Genomic DNA, 27,944 nt, shown 5'->3' with positions numbered 1-27,944 from the left:
TCTAAAAAGTTACAATTTTTGGTCTTTTGCGAAGTTTAAGCTTCTGAAACCTGAAACCTGAAACTGTTTTTTTTTTACAATTGTGTGTTAAAGTACATCTTTATAGCGTAATTTTTAACGCAGAAATCAACGGATACAGTTTGAAAATCGTGGAAAGAGGACAAGTTCTTATTTTCCGAAGTTTTAGATTCTGAAACCTGAAACCTCAATTTTTTTTGGAATTGTGTGTTACATTACATCTTTCTATTGTAATTTTTAACGCAGAATGCAGTGCGCATAATTTATAAGTCATGAAAGGAGGACAAGTTTATATTTTTTTTCGAAGTTTTAGATTCTGAAACTTGAAACCTAAAAAAAATTTGTCAAAAAATACCCATTTCATGCCGAAAAATACCCAGTTCTTGGAAAAAATACCCAATTATTGCCAAAATATACCACATTTTTGCCAAAAAAACCTAATTCCTGCGGAAAGGAACCCAGTTCTAGCAAAAATATCCCAATACTTGCCACACAAAGAGACACAAATCTCGCCAGAGATACCCATTTATACCACAAATTAGCAAAATTTTGTAAAAAAAAATTGCAAATTGTAATCAAAATAACAAAATTTTATCTAATATTTATCTAAAATATATCAAAAATTAGACAACCTTGCATCATCTGTATTTCTCTAATTTCTTACTAACAATCCATTTCTTTAGTGACCTTAAAAACATCAACTCTAGAGATCATGTTTTGTAAAGACGAATCTTCTCAGATGACCGATATAAGTTTAATGAGCATAAATTTATCACGAATTATTTGCTATTGTACAGAAATAATCGTTAAATGTTTGAGTTCAATCATAGTAATTTAACAATTACGTCCTATTATCTTCTCAAATACGAACAATTAGGTGATCTCATTTTTTGTGAGAGGGTCAATGAACTCTTTGGAACAACATTTATTCCAGCTACGTCATATGATTGCTACAATTAGGGACACCTAGGTATTGTATGGGGTCACTGAACTCATGTGAACAAAAAATAATCCCTACTACTTACAAATTTATTCATACTTTATCGAAGCATACACAGCTAACGCGATCGAAATCAAGGTCTTGATCATAATATTGCCGTAATTACGTCACTATTGCGTCATAATGATGTCATTTCTATTGTAGTATACAAACTTTATCGAAGCATACACAGCTCACGCGATCGAAATCAAGGTCTTAATCATAATATTGCAGTAATTACGTCACTATTGCGTTATAATGATGTCATTTTTATTGTAGTATACAAACAAAAATTTAACTCATTGTGCTTATCTTCCTTCTCTTCAACAACACAGATATAGTTAGCCTTTTCATTCTTTTTCGGAGACAATTTGAATCTCCTTCTCCTGCAAACCTAAGTTGTCAGTTATAAATCTTTCATTGGAGATTGTTCATCTCCGTTACATCTTCCTATTTCCAATTCCAGGTAAGTCCGCACTGTTATAAAATATGAAAGCAGACCAAAAGAAACGAATAAAGGGCTATTATATTCATCGTTCTCGTTCGCGAATAGCATAATAATTCGTCAGAGAGAAAGATTTTGGAATATCGGTAACTTCAGTTCTTTTAGGAGTTCAACCGTTTTCACCAAAAAAGCCTGGTATAATGAATATCAAATCTGTGAAATTGAACGAAAATCTTAATGCCCACTTCTTCTTCCCCGATTTCAATGATGATGTATCAATTATAAAGGAGAGGAAGACGTGCTTCGGCTGGGTAGCTGATCCTCCATTCTCAGTTCCGAGGCAGCTTCTGGTCTTCATTATTGCAATCGAGAATTTGCCTGAAGTCTTTGTTCCATGCAAAGAGACAACTAAAGACTTCTACGAGAACCACATCGAAAACACAACTTACATAAGGTTTTAAACAAAAAATGCAACTTGTGTTGTATTTTTTCTTCTTCTATTTTTACTTTTTTCAGTTTTTGAAATTTTATGAAATTTTTAACTTTTAATTACTTTTTTAAAAAAACAAGTTTTTCTAGAATAATTTTTCTTTCAAAAATGCGGTTTTTTACATAAGGTTTTTAACAAAATATGCAACTTGTGTTGTTTTTTTTCTAATTCTGTTTTTGAAGTTTTTTGTATAAAATAAATAATTTAATTAATTTTTTTTTGAAAATAAATGTTTTACTAGAATAGTTCAAAAATGCCGTTTTTTACATAAGGTTTTTAACAAAAAATGCAATTTTTGTTGTTTGGTATTTTTTTTCAGTTTTTTCATGCAAAGTTTTCAATTTAATTATTTTTTTAAAAGAAGAATTTTTTTCTAGAATAGTTTTTCTTTCAAAAATTTTTTTTTTACATAAGGTTTTAAACAAAAAATGCAACTTGTGTTGTATTTTTTCCTTTTCTATTTTTACTTTTTGTCAGTTTTTGAAATTTTATGTAAATCTTTAATTTTAACTAGTTTTTTTAAAAAAAAAAACAAGTTTTACTGGAATAATTTTTTTTTCAAAAATGCCGTTTTTTACATAAGGTGTTTTGCAAAATATGCAACTTGTGTTGTTTTTTTTTTCTAATTCTGTTTTTGAAGTTTTTTGTATAAATTTTTTAATTTAATTAATTTTTTTTTTTGAAAATAAATGTTTTACTAGAATAATTTTTCAAAAATGCCGTTTTTTACATAAGATTTCAACAAAAAATGCTGTTTTTGTTGTTTTGTATTTTTTATTTTTCAGTTTTTTTCATGTAAAGTTTTCAATTTAATTAATTTTTTTAAAGAAGAATTTTTTTCTAGAAGAGTTTTTTTTTCAAAAATGTCGTTTTTTGCATAAAGTATTAAACAAAAAATGCAACTTGTGTTGTATTTTTTCTTTTTCTATTTTTACTTTTTTCAGTTTTTGAAATTTTATGTAAATTTTTAAATTTAATTATTTTTTTTAAAAAAACAAGTTTTACTAGAATAATTTTTCTTTCAAAAATGCCGTTTTTACATAAGGTTTTTAACAAAATATGCAACTTGTGTTGTTTTTTTTCTAATTCTGTTTTTGAAGTTTTTTGTATAAAATTTTTAATTTAATTAATTTTTTTTTTGAAAATAAATGTTTTACTAGAATAGTTTTTCAAAAATGCAGTTTTTTACATGATGTTTTTAACAAAAAATGCAATTTTTGTTGTTTGGTCTTTTTTATTTTTCAGTTTTTTCATGTAAAGTTTTCAATTTACTTATTTTTTTAAAAGAAGATTTTTTTTCTATAATAGTTTTTCTTTCAAAAAATTTTTTTACAAAAGGTTTTAAACAAAAAATGCAACTTGTGTTGAATTTTTTCCTTTTCTATTTTTGCTTTTTTTCAGTTTTTGAAATTTTATGTAAATTTTTAAATTTAACTATTTTTTTTTAAAAAACACAAGTTTTACTAGAATAATTTTTCTTTCAAAAATGCCGTTTTTTACATAAGGTTTTTAACAAAATTTGCAACTTGTGTTGTTTTTTTTTCTAATTCTGTTTTTGAAGTTTTTTAAATAAAGTTTTTAATTTAAATAACTTTTTTTGAAAATAAACGTTTTACTAGAATAATTTTTCAAAAATGCCGATTTTTACATAAGATTTTAACAAAAAATGCAATTTTTGTTGTTTTGTATTTTTTATTTTTCAGTTCTTTTTCATGTAAAGTTTTCAATTTAATTAATTTTTTTAAAAAAGAATTTTTTTCTAGAAGAGTTTTCTTTCAAAAATGTCGTTTTTTTACATAAGGTTTTAAACAAAAAATGCAACTTGTGTTGTTTTTTCTTTTTCTATTTTTCCTTTTTTTTCAGTTTTTGAACTTTTTTATGTAAATTTTTAAGTTTAATTAATTTTTTTTTTAAAAAAAAACAAGTTTTACTTGAATAATTTTTCTTTCAAGAATGCAGTTTTTTACATAAGGTTTTTAACAAAAAATGCAACTTGTGTTGTTTTTTTTTCAAATTCTGTTTTTGAAGTTTTTTGTATAAAATTTTTAATTTAATTAATTTTTTTTTGAAAATAAAAGTTTTACTAGAATAATTTTTCAAAAATGCCGTTTTTTACTTAAGGTTTTTAACAAAAAATGCAACTTGTGTTTTTTTTTCTAATTCTGTTTTTGAAGTTTTTTGTATAAAATTTTTAATTTAATTAATTTTTTTTTGAAAATAAACGTTTTACTAGAATAATTTTTCAAAAATGCCGTTTTTTACATAAGATTTTAACAAAAAATGCAATTTTTGTTGTTTTGTATTTTTTATTTTTCAGTTTTTTTCATGTAAAGTTTTCAATTTAATTAATTTTTTTAAAAAAAGAATTTTTTTCTAGAAGAGTTTTCTTTCACAAATGTCGTTTTTTTTACATAAGGTTTTAAACAAAAAATGCAACTTGTGTTTTTTTTTTCTTTTTCTATTTTTCCTTTTTATTCAGTTTTTGAACTTTTTTATGTAAATTTTTAAATTTAATTAATTTTTTTTTAAAAAAACAAGTTTTACTAGAATAATTTTTCTTTCAAGAATACAGTTTTTTACATAAGGTTTTTAACAAAAAATGCAACTTAAGTTGTTTTTTTTCAAATTCTGTTTTTGAAGTTTTTTGTATAAAATTTTTAATTTAATTAATTTTTTTTTGAAAATAAAAGTTTTACTAGAATAATTTTTCAAAAATGCCGTTTTTTACTGAAGGTTTTTAACAAAAAATGCAACTTGTGTTTTTTTTCTAATTCTGTTTTTGAAGTTTTTTGTATAAAATTTTTAATTTAATTTATTTTTTTTTGAAAATAAATGTTTTACTAGAATAATTTTTCAAAAATGCCGTTTTTTACATAAGATTTTAACAAAAAATGCAATTTTTGTTGTTTTGTATTTTTTATTTTTCAGTTTTTTTCATGTAAAGTTTTCAATTTAATTAATTTTTTTAAGGAAGAATTTTTTTCTAGAAGAGTTTTCTTTCAAAAATGTCGTTTTTTTACATAAGGTTTTAAACAAAAAATGCAACTTGTGTTGTTTTTTCTTTTTCTATTTTTCCTTTTTTTTCAGTTTTTGAACTTTTTTATGTAAATTTTTAAATTTAATTAATTTTTTTTTTTGAAAAAACAAGTATTACTAGAATAATTTTTCTTTCAAAAATGCCGTTTTTTACATAAGGTTTTTAACGAAAATTGCAACTTGTGTTGTTTTTTATTTTTCTGTTTTTCTTTTCTTCTGTTTTTGAAGTTTTTTGAGCGAAATTTTCAATTTTATTATTTTTTTTGAAAATAAATGTTTTACTAGAATATTTTTTCTTTCAGAAATGCCGTTTCTTACATAAGGTTTTTAACAAAAAATCCAATTTTGTTGTTTTTTATTTTTCTATTTTTCAGTTTTTGAATTTTTTAATGTAAAATTTTTAATTGAATTATTTTTTCAAAAAAAAATTGTTTTACTAAATTATTTCTTTTTTCAAAAATGCCATTTTTTACATAATGTTTTTTCACAAAAAATGTAAAATTTGATGTTTTTTATATTTCTGTTACTCCGTTTTTCAGTTTTTGAAGTTTTTTTCATGTAAAATTTTTTATTTAATTATTTACTTTAAAAAAATAATGTTCTTCTAAAATATTTTTTCTTTCGAAAATGTCGTTTTTACATAAGGTTTTAAACAAGAAATGCAAATTTGTTGTTTTTTTATTTTTCTATTTTTCCTTTTTTTAAGTTTTTGAAGTTTTTTCTTGTAAACTTTTTAATTGAATTACTTTTTTTGAAAAAATATTGTTATACTAAAACATTTTTTTCATATGTCGTTTTTTACATTAATGTTTAAACAAAAAATGTAATTTTTGTTGTTTTTCTCGTTCTGCATTTCCATTTTTCAGCTCTTGAAGTTTTTTGCAATTTTTTTAGAGAAGTTGTAAATTTTAAAAATCAATTTATTACAATTATTACAAAAATCAATTATCTATTACAATTATTTATTACAAATTTTTACACTTATTGATAAAATCTGCGGAAATCTATAACGAATCAAGCTTTGGATGACAAACTTATTTCTTTTAATTTTTCATTTTAAACAATTGCATTTTTATTAACATCATATTTTTCTTAAGAAATTCCGATTTACTCAACGTCTCATGACAAATATACTTCAGAATAAACCCCGGGGTACCGTTGTCGCCTGGTGACAATTACTGACTTCAAGCATCCCTAGCGTGCATCTCTGGATGTTGTTCGGAAATAAAAGATCGTTGGGCGCGCAGAGCGCGCCTCGCGGCAGAGCTGCGATCAACGATCTTTTATTTCCGAACAACATCCAGAGATGCACGCTAGGGATGCTTGAAGTCAGTAATTGTCACCAGGCGACAACGGTACCCCGGGGTTTTCTCTGAGGTATGTTTGTCATGAGACGATGATTAAATCGGAATTTTTTAAGAAAAATATGATGTTAATAAAAATGCAATTGTTTAAAATGAAAAAATAAAAGAAATAATTTTGTCATCAAAAGCTTGATTCGTTATAAATTTCCTCAGATTTTATCAATAAGTGTAATAATTTGTAATAAATAATTGTTATAGATAAATGATTTTTGTAAAAATTGTAATAAATTGATTTTTACAATTTTCAACTTCGTTAAAAAAATTGTAAAAAACTTCAAGAGCTGAAAAATGGAAATACAGAATAAGAAAAACATCAAAAATTACATTTTTTGTTAAAACTTTTATGAGTAAAACGACATAAGAAAAAAAATGTTTTAGTATTACAATATTTTTTCAAAAAAAGTAATTCAATTAAAAACATTACAAGAAAAAACTTTAAAAACTTAAAAAAAGGAAGAATAGAAAAATAAAAAACAACAAAATTGCATTTCTTGTTTAAAACCTTATTTAAAAAACGACATTTTTGAATGAAAAAATATTATAGAACTTTATTTTTTTAAAGTAAATAATTAAATTTAAAATTTTACATGAAAAAAACTTCAAAAACTGAAAAATGGAGTAACAGAATTATAAAAAACATCAACTTTTACATTTTTTGTAAAAAAACATTATGTAAAAAACGGCATTTTTGAAAAAAGAAATGTTTTAGTAAAACAAATTTTTTTTGAAAAAATAATTCAATTAAAAATTTTACATTAAAAAATTCAAAAACTGAAAAATAGAAAAATAAAAAACAACAAAAATTGCATTTTTTGTTAAACACCTTATGTAAGAAACGGCATTTTTGAAAGAAAAATTATTCTAGTAAAACATTTATTTTCAAAAAAAACAATTAAATCGAAAATTTTGCTCAAAAAAACTTCAAAAACAGAAAAAAGGAGAAACAGAAAAATAAAAAACAACACAAGTTGCACTTTTTTTTAAAAAACCTTATGTAAAAAACGGCATTTTTGAAGAAAAATTATTCTTGTAAGATTTGTTTTTTCAAAAAAAAAATAAATTAAATTTAAAATTTTACATAAAAAAGTTCAAAAACTGAAAAAAAGGAAAAATAGAAAAAGAAAACACAACATTAGTTGCATTTTTTGTTTAAAACCTTATGTAAAAAACGACATTTTTGTAAGAAAAACTATTCTAGAAAAAATTCTTCTTTTAAAAAAAATAATTAAATTGAAAACTTTACATGAAAAAAACTAAAAAATAAAAAATACAAAACAACAAAAATTGAATTTTTTGTTAAAAACCTTATGTAAAAACGGCATTTTTGAAAAATTATTCTAGTAAAACATTTATTTTCAAAAAAAGTTAATTAAATTAAAAATTTATACAAAAAACTTCAAAAACAGAATTAGAAAAAAAACACAAGTTGCATTTTTTGTTTAAAACCTTATGTAAAGAACGGCATTTTTGAAAAATTATTCTAGTAAAAGATTTATTTTCAAAAAAAATTAATTAAATTAAAAATTTATACAAAAAACTTCAAAAACAGAATTAGAAAAAAAACACAAGTTGCATTTTTTGTTTAAAACCTTATGTAAAAAACGACATTTTTGAAAGAAAAACTATTCTAGAAAAAAATTCTTCTTTTAAAAAAAATAATTAAACTGAAAACTTTACTTGAATAAAAACTGAAAAATTAAAAATACAAAACAATAAAAATAGCATTTCTTGTTAAAAACCTTATGTTAAAAACGGCATTTTTGAAAAATTATTCTATTAAAACATTTATTTTTAAAAAAAAATTAATCAAATTAAAAACTTTATACAAAAAACTTCAAAAACAGAATTAGAAAAAAAAACAATACAAGTTGCATTTTTTTTAAAAAACCTTATGTAAAAAACGGCATTTTTGAAAGAAAAATTATTCTAGTGAAACTTGTTTTTTTTAAAAAAAAAATTAATTAAATTTAAAAATTTACATAAAATTTCAAGAACTGATAAAAGGGAAAAGTAGAAAAAGAAAAAATACAACACAAGTTGCATTTTTTGTTTGAAACCTTATGTAAAAAACGACATTTTTGAAAGAAAAACTATTTTAGAAAAAAATTCTTCTTTTAAAAAAAATAATTAAATTGAAAATTTACATGAAAAAAACTGAAAAATAAAAAATAAAAAACAACAAAAATTGAATTTTTTGTTAAAAAACTTATTTAAAAAACGGCGTTTTTGAACGAAAATTTATTCTAGTAAAACATTTATTTTCAAAAAAAATTAATTAAATTAAAAATTTTATACACAAAGTTTCAAAAACAGAATTAGAAAAAAAAACAACTCAAGTTGCATTTTTTGTTAAAAACCTTATGTAAAAAACGGCATTTTTGAAAGAAAAATTATTCTAGTAAAACTTGTTTTTTTAAAAAAAATTAATTAAATTTAAAAAATTACATAAAATTTAAAAAACTGGAAAAAAAGGAAAAATGGAATAAGAAAAAAACAACACAAATTGCATTTTTTTTGTTTAATACTTTATGTAAAAAACGACATTTTTGAAAGAAAAACTATTCTAGAAAAAAAATTCTTATTTTAAAAAAAATAATTAAATTGAAAACTTTACATGAAAAAAACTGAAAAAAATACAAAACAACAAAAATTGCATTTTTTGTTTAAAACCTTATGTAAGAAACGGCATTTTTGAAAGAAAAATTATTCTAGTAAAACATTTATTTTCAAAAAAAATAATTAAATTGAAAATTTTGCTCAAAAAAATTCAAAAACAGAAAAAAGGAAAAACAGAAAAATAAAAAACAACACAAGTTGCATTTTTTGTTAAAAACCTTATGTAAAAAACGGCATTTTTGAAAGAAAAATTATTCTAGTAAAATTTCTTTTTTCAACAAAAAATAATTAAATTTAAAAATTTACATAAAAAAGTTCAAAAACTGAAAAAAAAGAAAAATAGAAAAAGAAAACACAACAAAGTTGCCTTTTTTTTGTTTAAAACCTTATGTAAAAAACGACATTTTTGAAAGAAAAACTATTCTAGAAAAAAATTCTTCTTTTAAAAAAAATAATTAAATTGAAAACTTTACTTGAAAAAAAACTGAAAAATAAAAAATACAAAACAACAAAAATAGCGTTTTTGTTAAAAACCTTATGTAAGAAACGGCATTTTTGAAAAATTGTTCTAGTAAAACATTTATTTTCAAAAAAAAAATTAATTAAATTAAAAGTTTTGTACAAAAAACTTCAAAAACAGAATTAGAAAAAAAGAACACAAGTTGCATTTTTTGTTAAAAACCTTATGTAAAAAACGGCATATTTGAAAGAAAAATTATACTAGTAAAACTTGTTTTTTTAAAAAAAATTAATTAAATTTAAAAAATTACATAAAATTTCAAAGACTGAAAAAAAAGGAAAAATAGAATAAGAAAAAACAACATAATTTGCATTTTTTTGTTTAAAACTTTATGTAAAAAACAACATTTTTGAAAGAAAAACTATTCTAGAAAAAAATTCTTCTTTTAAAAAAAATAATTAAACTGAAAACTTTACTTGAAAAAAAACTGAAAAATTAAAAATACAAAACAACAAAAATAGCATTTCTTGTTAAAAACCTTATGTTAAAAACGGCATTTTTGAAAAATTATTCTATTAAAACATTTATTTTTAAAAAAAAAATTAATCAAATTAAAAACTTTATACAAAAAGTTTCAAAAACAGAATTAGAAAAAAAAACAACTCAAGTTGCATTTTTTGTTAAAAACCTTATGTAAAAAACGGCATTTTTGAAAGAAAAATTATTCTAGTAAAACTTGTTTTTTTTAAAAAAAATTAATTAAATTTAAAAAATTACATAAAATTTAAAAAACTGGAAAAAAAGGAAAAATGGAATAAGAAAAAAACAACACAAATTGCATTTTTTTTGTTTAATACTTTATGTAAAAAACGACATTTTTGAAAGAAAAACTATTCTAGAAAAAAAATTCTTATTTTAAAAAAAATAATTAAATTGAAAACTTTACATGAAAAAAACTGAAAAAAATACAAAACAACAAAAATTGCATTTTTTGTTTAAAACCTTATGTAAGAAACGGCATTTTTGAAAGAAAAATTATTCTAGTAAAACATTTATTTTCAAAAAAAATAATTAAATTGAAAATTTTGCTCAAAAAAATTCAAAAACAGAAAAAAGGAAAAACAGAAAAATAAAAAACAACACAAGTTGCATTTTTTGTTAAAAACCTTATGTAAAAAACGGCATTTTTGAAAGAAAAATTATTCTAGTAAAATTTCTTTTTTCAACAAAAAATAAGTAAATTTAAAAATTTACATAAAAAAGTTCAAAAACTGAAAAAAAAGAAAAATAGAAAAAGAAAACACAACAAAGTTGCCTTTTTTTTGTTTAAAACCTTATGTAAAAAACGACATTTTTGAAAGAAAAACTATTTTAGAAAAAAATTCTTCTTTTAAAAAAAATAATTAAATTGAAAATTTACATGAAAAAAACTGAAAAATAAAAAATAAAAAACAACAAAAATTGAATTTTTTGTTAAAAAACTTATTTAAAAAACGGCGTTTTTGAACGAAAATTTATTCTAGTAAAACATTTATTTTCAAAAAAAATTAATTAAATTAAAAATTTTATACAAAAAGTTTCAAAAACAGAATTAGAAAAAAAAACAACTCAAGTTGCATTTTTTGTTAAAAACCTTATGTAAAAAACGGCATTTTTGAAAGAAAAATTATTCTAGTAAAACTTGTTTTTTTAAAAAAAATTAATTAAATTTAAAAAATTACATAAAATTTAAAAAACTGGAAAAAAAGGAAAAATGGAATAAGAAAAAAACAACACAAATTGCATTTTTTTTGTTTAATACTTTATGTAAAAAACGACATTTTTGAAAGAAAAACTATTCTAGAAAAAAAATTCTTATTTTAAAAAAAATAATTAAATTGAAAGCTTTACATGAAAAAAACTGAAAAAAATACAAAACAACAAAAATTGCATTTTTTGTTTAAAACCTTATGTAAGAAACGGCATTTTTGAAAGAAAAATTATTCTAGTAAAACATTTATTTTCAAAAAAAATAATTAAATTGAAAATTTTGCTCAAAAAAATTCAAAAACAGAAAAAAGGAAAAACAGAAAAATAAAAAACAACACAAGTTGCATTTTTTGTTAAAAACCTTATGTAAAAAACGGCATTTTTGAAAGAAAAATTATTCTAGTAAAATTTCTTTTTTCAACAAAAAATAAGTAAATTTAAAAATTTACATAAAAAAGTTCAAAAACTGAAAAAAAAGAAAAATAGAAAAAGAAAACACAACAAAGTTGCCTTTTTTTTGTTTAAAACCTTATGTAAAAAACGACATTTTTGAAAGAAAAACTATTCTAGAAAAAAATTCTTCTTTTAAAAAAAATAATTAAATTGAAAACTTTACTTGAAAAAAAACTGAAAAATAAAAAATACAAAACAACAAAAATAGCGTTTTTGTTAAAAACCTTATGTAAGAAACGGCATTTTTGAAAAATTGTTCTAGTAAAACATTTATTTTCAAAAAAAAATTAATTAAATTAAAAGTTTTGTACAAAAAACTTCAAAAACAGAATTAGAAAAAAAGAACACAAGTTGCATTTTTTGTTAAAAACCTTATGTAAAAAACGGCATATTTGAAAGAAAAATTATACTAGTAAAACTTGTTTTTTTAAAAAAAATTAATTAAATTTAAAAAATTACATAAAATTTCAAAGACTGAAAAAAAAGGAAAAATAGAATAAGAAAAAACAACATAATTTGCATTTTTTTGTTTAAAACTTTATGTAAAAAACAACATTTTTGAAAGAAAAACTATTCTAGAAAAAAAATTCTTATTTTAAAAAAAATAATTAAATTGAAAACTTTACATGAAAAAAACTGAAAAAAATACAAAACAACAAAAATTGCATTTTTTGTTTAAAACCTTATGTAAGAAACGGCATTTTTGAAAGAAAAATTATTCTAGTAAGACATTTGTTTTCAAAAAAAATAATTAAATCGAAAATTTTGCTCAAAAAACTTCAAAAACAGAAAAAAGGAAAAACAGAAAAATAAAACACAACACAAGTTGCATTTTTTGTTAAAAACCTTATGTAAAAAACGGCATTTTTGAAAAATTATTCTAGTAAAACATTTATTTTCAAAAAAAATTAATTAAATTAAAAATTTTATACAAAAAGCTTCAAAAACAGAATTAGAAAAAAAAACAACTCAAGTTGCATTTTTTGTTAAAAACCTTATGTAAAAAACGATATTTTTGAAAGAAAAACTATTTTAGAAAAAAATTCTTCTTTTAAAAAAAATAATTAAATTGAAAACTTTACTTGAAAAAAACTGAAAAATAAAAAATACAAAACAACAAAAATAGCGTTTTTGTTAAAAACCTTATGTAAGAAACGGCATTTTTGAAAAATTGTTCTAGTAAAACATTTATTTTCAAAAAAAATTAATTAAATTAAAAGTTTTGTACAAAAAACTTCAAAAACAGAATTAGAAAAAAAGAACACAAGTTGCATTTTTTGTTAAAAACCTTATGTAAAAAACGGCATTTTTGAAAGAAAAATTATACTAGTAAAACTTGTTTTATTAAAAAAAATTAATTAAATTTAAAAAATTACATAAAATTTCAAAGACTGAAAAAAAAGGAAAAATAGAATAAGAAAAAAACAACATAATTTGCATTTTTTTTGTTTAAAACTTTATGTAAAAAACGACATTTTTGAAAGAAAAACTATTCTAGAAAAAAAATTCTTATTTTAAAAAAAATAATTAAATTGAAAACTTTACATGAAAAAAACTGAAAAAAAATATAACAACAAAAATTGCATTTTTTGTTTAAAACCCTATGTAAGAAACGGCCTTTTTGAAAGAAAAATTATTCTAGTAAGACATTTGTTTTCAAAAAAAACAATTATATCGAAAATTTTGCTCAAAAAACTTCAAAAACAGAAAAAAGGAAAAACAGAAAAATAAAACACAACACAAGTTGCATTTTTTGTTAAAAACCTTATGTAAAAAACGGCATTTTTGGAAGAAAAATTATTCTAGTAAAATTTGTTTTTTCAAAAAAAAATAAATTAAATTTAAAAATTAACATAAAAAATTCAAAAACTGAAAAAAAAGGAAAAATAGAATAAGAAAAAAACAACATAATTTGCATTTTTTTTGTTTAAAACCTTATGTAAAAACGACATTTTTGAAAGAAAAACTATTCTAGAAAAAAAATCCTCTTTTAAAAAAAATAATTAAATTGAAAACTTTACTTGAAAAAAACTGAAAAATAAAAAATACAAAACAACAAAAATAGCATTTTTTGTTAAAAACCTTATGTAAAAAACGGCATTTTTGAAAAATTATTCTAGTAAAACATTTATTTTCAAAAAAAATTAATTAAATTAAAAATTTTATACAAAAAGCTTCAAAAACAGAATTAGAAAAAAAACAACTCAAGTTGCATTTTTTGTTAAAAACCTTATGTAAAAAACGATATTTTTGAAAGAAAAACTATTTTAGAAAAAAATTCTTCTTTTAAAAAAAAATAATTAAATTGAAAACTTTACTTGAAAAAAACTGAAAAATAAAAAATACAAAACAACAAAAATAGCGTTTTTGTTAAAAACCTTATGTAAGAAACGGCATTTTTGAAAAATTGTTCTAGTAAAACATTTATTTTCAAAAAAAAATTAATTAAATTAAAAGTTTTGTACAAAAAACTTCAAAAACAGAATTAGAAAAAAGAACACAAGTTGCATTTTTTGTTAAAAACCTTATGTAAAAAACGGCATTTTTGAAAGAAAAATTATACTAGTAAAACTTGTTTTATTAAAAAAAATTAATTAAATTTAAAAAATTACATAAAATTTCAAAGACTGAAAAAAAAGGAAAAATAGAATAAGAAAAAACAACATAATTTGCATTTTTTTGTTTAAAACTTTATGTAAAAAACGACATTTTTGAAAGAAAAACTATTCTAGAAAAAAAATTCTTATTTTAAAAAAAATAATTAAATTGAAAACTTTACATGAAAAAAACTGAAAAAAAATATAACAACAAAAATTGCATTTTTTGTTTAAAACCCTATGTAAGAAACGGCCTTTTTGAAAGAAAAATTATTCTAGTAAGACATTTGTTTTCAAAAAAACAATTATATCGAAAATTTTGCTCAAAAAACTTCAAAAACAGAAAAAAGGAAAAACAGAAAAATAAAAAACAACACAAGTTGCATTTTTTGTTAAAAACCTTATGTAAAAAACGGCATTTTTGAAAGAAAAATTATTCTAGTAAAATTTGTTTTTTCAAAAAAAAATAAATTAAATTTAAAAATTAACATAAAAAATTCAAAAACTGAAAAAAACGAAAAATAGAAAAAGAAAACACAACAAAAGTTGCATTTTTTGGTTAAAACCTTATGTAAAAAACGACATTTTTGAAAGAAAAACTATTCTAGAAAAAAATCCTCTTTTAAAAAAAATAATTAAATTGAAAACTTTACTTGAAAAAAACTGAAAAATAAAAAATACAAAACAACAAAAATAGCATTTTTTGTTAAAAACCTTATGTAAAAAACGGCATTTTTGAAAAATTATTCTAGTAAAAACATTTATTTTCAAAAAAAATTAATTAAATTAAAAATTTTATACAAAAAGCTTCAAAAACAGAATTAGAAAAAAAAACAACTCAAGTTGCATTTTTTATTAAAAACCTTATGTAAAAAACGATATTTTTGAAAGAAAAACTATTTTAGAAAAAAATTCTTCTTTTAAAAAAAATAATTAAATTGAAAACTTTACTTGAAAAAAACTGAAAAATAAAAAATACAAAACAACAAAAATAGCGTTTTTGTTAAAAACCTTATGTAAGAAACGGCATTTTTGAAAAATTGTTCTAGTGAAACATTTATTTTCAAAAAAAAATTAATTAAATTAAAAGTTTTGTACAAAAAACTTCAAAAAGAGAATTAGAAAAAAAGAACACAAGTTGCATTTTTTGTTAAAAACCTTATGTAAAAAACGGCATTTTTGAAAGAAAAATTTTACAAGTAAAACTTGTTTTATTAAAAAAAATTAATTAAATTTAAAAAATTACATAAAATTTCAAAGACTGAAAAAAAAGGAAAAATAGAATAAGATAGAATAAGAAAAAAACAACATAATTTGCATTTTTTTGTTTAAAACTTTATGTAAAAAACGACATTTTTGAAAGAAAAACTATTCTAGAAAAAAAATTCTTATTTTAAAAAAAATAATTAAATTGAAAACTTTACATGAAAAAAACTGAAAAAAAATAAAACAACAAAAATTGCGTTTTTTGTTTAAAACCCTATGTAAGAAACGGCCTTTTTGAAAGAAAAATTATTCTAGTAAGACATTTGTTTTCAAAAAAAATAATTAAATCGAAAATTTTGCTCAAAAAACTTCAAAAACAGAAAAAAAGGAAAAACAGAAAAATAAAAAACAACACAAGTTGCATTTTTTGTTAAAAACCTTATGTAAAAAACGGCATTTTTGAAAGAAAAATTATTCTAGTAAAATTTGTTTTTCCAAAAAAAAATAAATTAAATTTAAAAATTTACATAAAAAAGTTCAAAAACTGAAAAAAACGAAAAATAGAAAAAGAAAACACAACAAAAGTTGCATTTTTTTGTTTAAAACCTTATGTAAAAAACGACATTTTTGAAAGAAAAACTATTCTAGAAAAAAAATCCTCTTTTAAAAAAAAATAATTAAATTGAAAACTTTACTTGAAAAAAACTGAAAAATAAAAAATACAAAACAACAAAAATAGCATTTTTTGTTAAAAACCTTATGTAAAAAACGGCATTTTTGAAAAATTATTCTAGTAAAACATTTATTTTCAAAAAAAATTAATTAAATTAAAAATTTTATACAAAAAGCTTCAAAAACAGAACTAGAAAGAAAAACAACTCAAGTTGCATTTTTTGTTAAAAACCTTATGTAAAAAACGGCGTTTTTAAAGAAAAACTATTCTAGAAAAAAATTCTTCTTTTAAAAAAAATAATTAAATTGAAAACTTTACTTGAAAAAAACTGAAAAATAAAAAATACAAAACAACAAAAATAGTTTTTTTGTTAAAAACCTTATGTAAGAAACGGCATTTTTGAAAAATTATTCTAGTAAAACTTTTATTTTCAAAAAAAAATAAATTAAATTAAAAATTTTATACAAAAAACTTCAAAAACAGAAAAAAGGAAAAACAGAAAAATAAAAAACAACACAAGTTGCATTTTTTGTTAAAAACTTTATGTAAAAAACGGCATTTTTGAAAGAAAAATTATTCTAGTAAAATTTGTTTTTTTCAAAAAAAATAAATTAAATTTAAAACTTTACATAAAAAAGTTCAAAAACTGAAAAAAAACGAAAAATAGAAAAAGAAAACACAACAAAAGTTGCATTTTTTTGTTTAAAACCTTATGTAAAAAACGACATTTTTGAAAGAAATACTATTCTAGAAAAAAATTCCTCTTATAAAAAAAATAGTTAAATTGAAAACTTTACTTGAAAAAAACTGAAAAATAAAAAATACAAAACAACAAAAATAGCGTTTTTGTTAAAAACCTTATGTAAGAAACGGCATTTTTGAAAAATTGTTCTAGTAAAACATTTATTTTCAAAAAAAAATTAATTAAATTAAAAATTTTATACAAAAAACTTCAAAAACAGAATTTGAAAAAAAAACAACCCAAGTTGCATTTTTTGTTAAAAACCTTATGTAAAAAACTGCATTCTTGAAAGAAAAATTATTCTAGTAAAACTTGTTTTTTCAAAAAAAATTAACTAAATTTAAAAATATACATAAAATTTCAAAAACTGATAAAAAGGAAAAACAGAAAAAGAAAAAATACAACACAAGTTGCATTTTTTGTTTAAAACCTTATGTAAAAAACGATATTTTTGAAAGAAAAACTATTCTAGAAAAAAATTCTTCTTTTAAAAAAAATAATTAAATTGAAAACTTTACATGAAAAAAACTAAAAAATAAAAAATACAAAACAACAAAAATTGAATTTTTTGTTAAAAACCTTATGTAAAAACGGCATTTTTGAAAAATTATTCTAGTAAAATATTTATTTTCAAAAAAAATTAATTAAATTAAAAATTTTATACAAAAAGCTTCAAAAACAGAATTAGAAAAAAAACAGATCAAGTTGCATTTTTTGTTAAAAACCTTATGTAAAGAACGGCGTTTTTGAAAGAAAATTTATTCTAGTAAAACTTGTTTTTTTAAAAAAAAATTAATTAAATTTAAAAATTTACATAAAATTTCGAAAACTGAAAAGAAAGGAAAAATAGAATAAGAAAAAAACAACACAATTTGCATTTCTTTGTTTAAAACTTTATGTAAAAAACGACATTTTTGAAAGAAAAACTATTCTAGAAAAAAATTCTTATTTTAAAAAAAATAGTTAAATTGAAAGCTTTACAAGAAAAAAACTGAAAAAAAAAACAACAAAAATTGCATTTTTTGTTAAAAACCTTATGTAAAAAACGGCATTTTTGAAAAATTATTCTAGTAAAACATTTATTTTCCGAAAAAAAATTAATTAAATTAAAATTTTTATACAAAAAACTTCAAAAACAGAATTAGAAAAAAATAACACAAGTTGGATTTTTTGTTATAAACCCTATGTAAAAAACGGTTTTTTGAAAGAAAAATTATTCTTGTAAAACTTGAATTTAAAACTTCAAATTTAAATATTCACATAAAATTTCAAAAACTGAAAAAAAGGAAAAATAGAAAAAGAAAAAATACAGTATAAGTTGCATTTTTGGTTTAAAACCTTATGTAAAAAACGACATTTTTGAAAGAAAAACTATTCTAGAAAAAAAATTCTTCTTTTAAAAAAAATAATTAAATTGAAAACTTTACATGAAAAAAACTGAAAAAAAACAAAACAACAAAAATTGCATTTTCTGTTAAAAACCTTAAGTAAAAAACGGCATTTTTGAAAGAAAAATTATTCTAGTAAAACATTTATTTTCAAAAAAAATTAATTAAGTTAAAAATTTTTATACAAAAAATTTAAAATACAGAATTAGAAAAAAAACAACTCAAGTTGCATTTTTTGTTAAAAAAATTATGTAAAAAACGGCTTTTTTGAAAGAAAAATTATTCTAGTAAAACTTTAATTTAAAACTTCAAATTTAAATATTTACATAAAATTTCAAAAACTGAAAAAAAGTAAAAATAGAAAAAGAAAAAATACAGTATAAGTTGCATTTTTTGTTTAATACTTTATGCAAAAAACGACATTTTTGAAAAAAAAAACTCTTCTAGAAAAAAATTCTTCTTTAAAAAAATTAATTAAATTGAAAACTTTACATGAAAAAAACTTCAAAACCTGAAAACTGGCCAAACAGAAGAATAAAAAACATCAAGATTTACATTTTTTGTTGAAAAAAATATGTAGAAAACGGCAATTTTCAAAAAAAATTACTTTAGTAAAAAAGATGTTCATTTCAAAAAAAATAATTCAATTCAAAACTTCACATCAAAAAGTTTCAAAAAGTGACAAATGGAAAAATGAAAAATAAAAAGTTTCTGTAAAAAAACGACTTCTTTTGAAAAAATGAGGTAGTAAAAGAATATTTTTTTTTCAAAACAGTAAAAGATTATGCAAAAAGTTTTCAAGTTTTTTTTTAAAAAATTGTAAATTCTATACTTTACGATTTGTATGGGTATCTATATCTAAAAATTCTTTGCCAAAAATCTTTCAAAAAGACCAGGTATTCTATTATCAAAGGCAGCACGCTTATAGCAACATTCTCGTGGGAAAAATTGCTGCTGGAGTTTGCTGCAAAATTATCACTGCAATCACTTTGCATCATCCAGTATCAGCTGCCGGGAGTGTAATGCAGAAGCCAAAAAAATCCCGCCTTTTTGAAAAAACAGATATTACAAAAAGAAGTCTTTTTCGACGTTAACTGCCACTTTTGAAAAAAAACAGATATTCCAAAACAAGCCTTTTTTGACATACATTTTAATTCAAAATTGAACTCTAAATAAAAGTTGATTTCGCAAATGAATTTTTTAAACTCAATTAAATTACAATATCAAAGTATCAGTTCAAAAGCATACATGAAATTCAGCTTTTTCTGAGTGTAAAAACAGAATATTAAGATTGACCAGTCAATTAGTCACCTCAGGAAATACCAGTTTTAGATCTAAAATTATACCTGAAATATAGACAAATAATCAGTCAAAGAAAAAACTTCTCAACCTGCTAGTTTAGTTACTATACAACTCAGTTGCTCGTCTCAGTTTGCGAGATGGAGGACACATTTGGTCTTCGTTTTCATCACCATCTGGATTTTCACTTCCCCCTCTCTCAGGGTTATTGACAGCAGGAGCTCTTCTCTTGACAGTCTTTTTTGTACAAGACGCTGGTTGCTCAGATTTGATGGAAGTTTTTTCAGATATTTTTTCACTTGCGTCATTAGATAAAATATGATATTGGTAATCTGTATAATTATTGACTACAGTACTAAGGATGGTTCTGGCGGACTTGAATGAAGTATTTTCAACAGTCGATGCTCCTTGTACTTCTTTCATAGTATCTTGTCCAGTTTCGGTAGAAAAACACGAAAGGGGGACTGCCTTGTCAAATTTTTTGTTGTCTAACTTGGGGTTAAGTACGTTTTCTTCTTCTATACTTGCGATAATACTCTCTGTCAATGACCCCTTTTCCCACTCGTCACAATCCCGATCAGGTTTCTGCTCCTGCAAATTGTCATACTCGTCAGACACACACCAGCGAAATTTAAGTTCTCTCTCATCCTCAAAAAATCCCAATTGATTTTCATACATTGGTCTATAGGACAACTCATAATCACAGAATTGTGCACGGACTGATCTGCTCAATTTCATGTTGTCTGAGACTTGTAAAGTTGTGTTTTCGATGTGGTTCTCGTAGAAGTCTTTAATTGTCTCTTTGTATGGAACAGAGACTTCAGGCAAAATCTCGATTGCAATAATGAAGACCAGAAGCTGCCTCGGAATTGAGAATGGAGGATCAGCTACCCAGCCGCAACACGTCTTCCTCTCCTTTATAATTGCTACACCATCAATGAAAACGGGGAAGAAGAAGTGGGACTTAAGATTTTCGTTCAATTTCACAGATTTGATAATCATTATACCAGGCTTATTTTGGTGAAGACGGTTGAACTTCTAAAAGAACTGAAGTTACAGATATTCCAAAATCTTTCTCTCTGAAGAATTAATATGCTATTTGCGAATGAGAACGATGAAAATAATAGCCCTTTATTCGTTTCTTCTGGTGTGCTTTCATATTTTATAACAGAGGCGACTTACCTGGACTTGGAAATAGGAAGATGTAATGGAGATGAACAATCTCCAATGAAAGATTTATAACTGACAACTTAGGTTTGTAGGAGAAGGGGATTCAAATTGTCTCCGAGAAAGAATGAAAAAGCTAACTATAGCTGTGTTGTTGAAGAGAAGGAAGATAAGCACAATGAGTTAAATTTTGGTTTGTATACTACAATAAAAATGACATCATTATGACGCAATAGTGACGTAATTACTGCAATATTATGATTAAGACCTTGATTTCTATCGCGTGAGCTGTGTATGCTTCGATAAAAATTGTACACTATAATAAACATGACATCATTATGACGCAATAGTGACGTGATTACTGCAATATTATGATTAAGACCTTGATTTTGATCGCGTGAGCTGTGTATGCTTCGATAAAGTATGATTAATATTGTAAGTAGAAAGTATTATTATGAATAAATTTGTAAGTAGTAGGGATTATTTTTTGTTCACATGAGTTCAGTGACCCCATACAATACCTAGGTGTCCCTAATTGTAGCAATCATATGACGTAGCTGGATTAAATTTTGTTCCAAAGAGTTCATTGATCTCTCACAAAAAATGAGATCACCTAATTGTTCGTATTTGAGAAGATAATAGGACGTAATTGTTAAATTACTATGATTGAACTCTAACATTTAACGATTAATTCTGTACAATAGCAAATAATTCGTGATAAATTTGTGCTCATTAAACTTATATCGGTCACCTGAGAAGATTCGTCTTTAGAAAAGATGATCTCTAGAGTTGATGTTTTTAAGGTCACTAAAGAATTGGATTGTTAGTAAGAACTTAGAGAAATACAGATGATGCAAGGTTGTCTAAATTTTGATATATTTTAGATAAATATTTGATAAAATTTTGTTATTTTGGTTACAATTTGCGTTTTTTTTACAAGATTTTGCCACTTTGTGATAAAAATGGGTATTTCTGGCGAGATTTGTGTCTCTGTGTGTGGCAAGTATTGGGATATTTTTGCTAAAATTGGGTTCCTTTCCGCAGGTATTAGGTGTTTCTGGCAAAAATGTTGTATATTTTGGTAATAATTGGGTATTTTTGCTATGAATTCCGTAATTCTGGACTAGAAACAGATATTTTTGGGCTAGAGTTGTCTTTTGTTGGCAACAGTTTGATATTTTTGTTTTTCACGAATTTGGGATTTTTCGCCAAGAATTGGGTTTTTTGGCAATAATTGGGTAATTTTTGGCAATAATTGGGTATTTTTTCCAAGAACTGGGTATTTTTGGCAAGAAATGGGTATTTTTTGACAATTTTTTTTTGGTTTCAGGTTTCAGAATCTAAAACTTCGAAAAAAAATATAAACTTGTCCTCTCTTCATGACTTATAAATTATGCCCACTGCATTCTGCGTTAAAAATTACAATATAAAGATGTACTGTAACACACAATTCCAAAAAAAAAAATTGAGGTTTCAGGTTTCAGAATCTAAAACTTCGGAAAATAAAAACTTGTCCTCTTTTCACGATTTTTAAACTTAATCCATTGAATTCTGCGTTAAAAACTACGCTATAAAGAAGTACTTTAGCACACAATTCCAAAAAAAATAGTTTGAGGTTTCAGGTTTCAGAAGCTTAAACTTCGCAAAAACCCAAAAATTGTAACTTCTTAGAGTCAAAGAAATCGCTATCAGATGCTCTATTTAAAAACAACATATAGAGAGTTGATATAGCATACCATTCTCGAAGAAAATTTTTTGTAGTTTGAGATTTCAGAATCTGAAACTACAAAAAAAAACAAAACAATTTTAGTGATGTTTTTCTGTGCTTTAGTATTTTTCATTGAAATCAGCGTTAAGAAAAACTTTAATCGATTATTAGAACAACTTTATATGAAAATTTTTTAACGGTTTCGGGTTTTTGAAACTGAAACTACCGCGAAAAAAAAACAGAAACAACCAAAATAAAATGCCGAAAAATCCGTTTCTTGCATGTTATCACATCATGAGTAAAAAAAATGAAAAATTGGAAATTTCAAAAAAAAGCTTTCAAGAAGTTTTTGTGAAAAACTTCCGATAATTTGAAATTATTGAAAACAAAACTTCATTAATAATCGAAAAATTAAAAAAAATTGATAATTGAAAAAATTATGCGTAAATGAAAAGTTTGAAAGTAAAAGTTCTGCAGATATATTTTATTAAGTAGATAAGATTATCTGCAGTGCATTAGAGCGGAAAACTGGATGCATTTCCCTGGGGGTAATTAAGATTAATACCCCTGGGTAATTACGATAAGATGACAGGTCTATTGTTCTCACTCTCTTTTTAGGTACATTTTTGGAAACTGGACGAAAATAGGCTATACCGAATGTTAATACATAGGTACATCCTTTCACCCCCCCCCCCCCCAGCTCTGCTTACATATAACTACTAATAATTATTTGATAACAGTGTGATTTGTAAAAATGGCCTTTTTGCAACTTAATAACTATCTAAGTTAAGCAGTCGAGATGCTCACAAACCACATCTGGCATTTTTCAGGCTCCAAGAAAACAATAACAACAAAAAAATTTGGTGAGTAATTGTTCAAAGTCGCCTGATTGGGCAACAACAATATCCATTCAGAAAAGTCGTAGCCAGTTTTTGCCCCAAATGTTTTCAAAAGTTTTCTGTACAACAAAAAAACCTCTTAGGCTGGAAAAACTTTCAAAACTCGACTTTTTTATTTGAAATTTTAAAATTGAGGCGAAAAAGACTCCTACACTTTTTGCATGAAAGGTTCCTTATAACACCAAAATTGGAATCTTGTGGCTTTGATTCCAATTTTTCTGACTAGCAGTACTAAAAATTCATCAGCAAACTAGCAACATATCTCCTCTATAAAAAGGCGTTGGGTAGGCCTTATGGAAGTTGATTTAGGTATCTTTTGTAAACAAACACTTTTGATTTTTAAAATGACGTCGAAAGTATCCAAATAATAGGACAGCCAAGTTAAAAGAAAAATAGGAGCTGTCACGATCTTTTTTTATTCCTCATTCATATTACTTCGGTTTTCCTGTTCATTAGAGTTCCAAAAAGCACAAAAAGCTTGCTGAAATTTTAGAAATAACTTTAAAAAAAGAGTTTTGGTTTTAAAAACTGACGAATTGATTTATTTGCTATTCTGAGCCCTTCATGGGGACCATCACTTGTGTGTTGTATATATTATTTGCATTGCTTTATTTCTGTTTCTCTATGTAATCCAATCCTGTTTCAGTTTTTAGGCAAGCGGGCACTTTTTAAAACTCACAAATTTTCCTTTTCAACAGAATTTTTATTCATTGAAAGTTCATTTATGGCACAATTGTATTTGTTTCACCAATGTTTAATGACTTTGTAATGCTTGAAGTCAAAATTATTTAAAATGAAAGTTCTACGGGTGATAGTTTTCTGAAACAACCTAAAACAGATTTTTCGATGCCAAGATCAGACCCAAGCCAGGGGTCTGATCTTGGCACAATATTTCTTCTGCGTAAAACATTTGTAAAAGATATGAGAGATATTCCAAAGATTTTTAGATATTCAGAATTAATAATTTTAGGTGTTTTTTTGTTTATTGATTTCTAATTCAATGAAAAGGAGAAATATTTTGTGCTTTCACAAACGCCCAGTGTAGCTTCTCTTGCAAACTTTTTTATTTGTAAAAATAATATCTCTATTTCAGTGACGGTCAGCAGTCAAACTCACGTGCATCACGGTGATCGCATGAAATCAAATCTGTATGCATTATTTTTTTGGCGAATTGTAAGTGTGAGCAATAGAGGGCGCGTACAAAGAGCTGTGCGATCTCTTAAACATTCTCTCTATCTAACTTTTCGGCTTTCTTGCTCTGTTTAGATTCGAATTCAGATGAAATACAAAATTTGACAACAAAATATAAGGAAACAGCACTGAAGCAGTATGATGCGCATTGAAAAAAATTACAAGATTTTTTTGCCTCAAATTGGCGAAAACCATTAGAAATTTGAATCTTTTAAAAGATTTTGTAGCCTCAAATTGGCAAAAACCATTAGAAACTTGAATCTTTGTTGTACCAATCGATTTTCTGGACGATCCCTAAAGTTCCTGGGATATTTTTGCGCGTTTTTGTTTTGCGGCCACAAAACTGGTTTTTTCCCTCAGATTCAAATTTTTCTCTAACGATGCCAAACGAAATTCGAGCAGTCTGGAATTGCTAGCTTCGTTTTTCAGTATATGAAGAAGAACTGAAAAACTTAATTTGCATATTTGATTTTCACTGTATACTAGTAATCACACCATAAACTATCACGGCTATGGGGATACAATAGTATGACAGCGAGGTGTGATCGAATTAGCGACAAATACTGTCTACATGCAGCAGGGTCAATTTTTCAGCTCTCTGGGAGCAGAAGAGCTCACTATACGAAAAAAAAACATAGCAGGACAAGTCCTGAAATACAATTCAAAGAATTGAATGAGAAAATTAAAAATACTCTACCTTACCACCAGATCAATTCAACGATGCCAGACATAACACAAACAAAATCATCTCAAAAAATTGAGAAACAAACAATCAAACAAACTAAACAAATATATAATCATTGATAAAACTTTGAAGCTTTTACCCCTAAGGCAAAATTCGATCCCTTAAAATTTACCAAATTCAAAAATTTGTTCAAAACCAAATTTTGTTTCTGAAATTGGTGCAGTATTATAACAGCAAGTCCTGAAAAAATTCATTTGACTTGAAGATCGACTAACTCGAAAACTTTCAAAAATAAAAATAATATTAATTGGAATTTCAATGAAATGTTGCAGAAAATTGTGACAATAAAATCTTAAGAATCATTTGACTCTAGTGTCTCTAGAGGCTATCCAGTAAACCAATTCCAAGCCTTAAGAAACTAATTGGTTCAAAGATCGATAAGCAACAGTTTTCAAAAAAAACTTCAAAAAAATAAATTCGTTCCATTAAAATGTTGAAAACTATCCAATTACCCCCAAGCAACTATTTTATAACATACTATCAAACCCTGTATGAGATTATCTGGCTACCCGTGCAAGAAAAACTGAATAAAAGACAAATATTTTTAAAAAAACTTAAAAAAACTTTAAAAAGGTTTTATCAGAAAATTTTCAAAATTCGAAAGGTTAAATTGTTGACAACAATATCATTGAAACTAACAACTATGCAGTAACTTCTTCAGGCCATGGGAAAGGTTTCCTGGAACTTGAGAATGGAAAAATATCAAAAATTGACAAAAAACTTTAGGAAACTTAAAAAAATTGCAGATTTTATAAAAAAAAATGCTAAAATTCGAAACATTAAAATGTTGAAAACCACTTCATTATTATTGGAAAATATACAATTTCCTATTACCAAACCTTAAAGGAGATTCCCTGGCCCCTGAAGCAGGGAAAACGCAAAAAAATGACAAAAATTTTCAAAAATCTTGAAAAAAATTGTAAAAACTAGTATCATTTTGTGTGTTTGTGTTTGTAGTACCAAAACATATAGCTCATAAAATGGTCAAAACAAGTACTTCTGTCTCGCAAAAGGCCTTCATCAACTTTTAAAAACATCAACCTAAGACTAATCAAGCAAAAAACTTAAAAAAATCGCAAAAAACATGAAAAATTGCACCATTTTGAGCCCAAAAACTCCCAAAAATGACCTTTTAACCTTGAATTGAGGCCATCCCAGCAGCTGCAACACTTTAAGCACTTGAAGGACTACTAACTTCCACTTTGGGCCTCTAATGAAACTTAATGCCCGCTGGGCTTTACCTGTTTATCCCGTTTTGAAAGATCAAAGTCATTGAAAAATGTGTGAACCCATCTTAAAAAAAAACACAGCGCCCCAATACAATTCAAATTCTTTGAATTGTAATATTGGACAAGGTGACTTTTATGCGCAAAAGTCAATTGCAGTGAAAACAATAGCTATTGGGCTAGCAGTCAGTTCTCCTCTCAGAACAAATCTTTTATCTGATGAAGCAAAGAAAGCTGTAATAACCTTGACGGCCGCTGACGACTCAAATTACCGGTATTAAGCTCAACAATGCAATGAAACCAACAATACAATGCTGGAATTCATTTTGTGCCGCTGGCATCTGAAACTTTTGGTGGTTGTTTAGTGCTAGCTCGAAAAACATTGAAACCAATTGTACTGCTTGTCGATAATAAGAAGTGCCAACCTACAGAACTTTCTGTCACCTGTGGCCACTTTGTGAAAGCAGTGTTAATTACAGCAATGTGTGGATCAGTCACAATGCTGATCTCAAGATATTCTCGATTATCTTTTGCACGTTTTGCTAATAATGCCACATGAGAGGCGACAAATGTGTTAAAGTTTATCTTTTATTTGTTTCGCCCATTGAGCGGAGAATCAAAATGGTAGTCAATATGACATGATTCAGACAACTGAGAAAGAGGTGACTGAGGTGAACGGAAAGGAATTTTCGATGATTAGAATTGGAATGCTGTTCATACAATATATGGATTTAGTTTGCGTTGTAAATAAAGAATGCAATGCTAAGCAAGATCTAAAAATTTACCTATTAAAATCTATGCAATTTTTTTTTATCCCAGAAGCAAAATGATATGAGCTATTCGTACAAATTTTCTAACTCTATTTTATATTTGAGTGTCAAATTTTTCTTAAAACCGCTGTTGCCAAAAATAGGCCTGACTTCATGCATCTCAGAGACATCTCTGATTTACCGACGAAAACCGATCAAAACGACGAAAAAAACGTAAGGGCTTCGATCGGTTTTGGCGAAGTTAAACCGATGAACACCGACAATTTCTTATCTTCGAATCCGGCGAAATTATCAACTCGGGCCATGAGTTCTGGCCTGATCAGAGAGGTCATTTGGTTTGGTACCTAACAAATACTGATATTTCATGTGACCAAAAGTAGTGGCCCATGTGTTTACATGACAATTTACACAATGCCATTTTACCCAATGGCATCTTACCCAATGCCAACTTACCAATGGTGTTTGATCTTTTTGTTCAATTATCCGTTGTTGAGTTGTGATAGTCTCATATCAAGTTCCACGGGCCATTTAATTATGGTCATTTATAATCATTGTATAGAATCTTTATAATCAAATTTGTATAGACAGATTTGTGAAAAGACCGTGATCGACCGAAATGTGTACAAAAAGACAATACTTGACCCATATTGTCCATGAAAAGACTTTGCCTAGACTTTAATGCACAACTGGACTTTGGCCCGACCCAAGTTTTTAATTCTCGAC

At 24.1% G+C, this 27,944-nt stretch overlaps 1 protein-coding gene across 1 annotated transcript in view; it reads left to right on the top strand.

The window, feature by feature from the left end:
* Positions 1 to 27,944, top strand: part of LOC142348425 (GTP-binding protein 1-like) — a 447,324-nt gene that overhangs the window by 327,491 nt on the left and 91,889 nt on the right. The window lies entirely within an intron of this gene.

This window comes from Convolutriloba macropyga, chromosome 10, assembly GCF_964194025.1.
Source record: "Convolutriloba macropyga chromosome 10, txConMacr16.3, whole genome shotgun sequence".
Taxonomy (NCBI): Eukaryota; Metazoa; Xenacoelomorpha; order Acoela; family Convolutidae; genus Convolutriloba; species Convolutriloba macropyga.
This window is presented reverse-complemented; position numbering and strand designations above follow the sequence as displayed.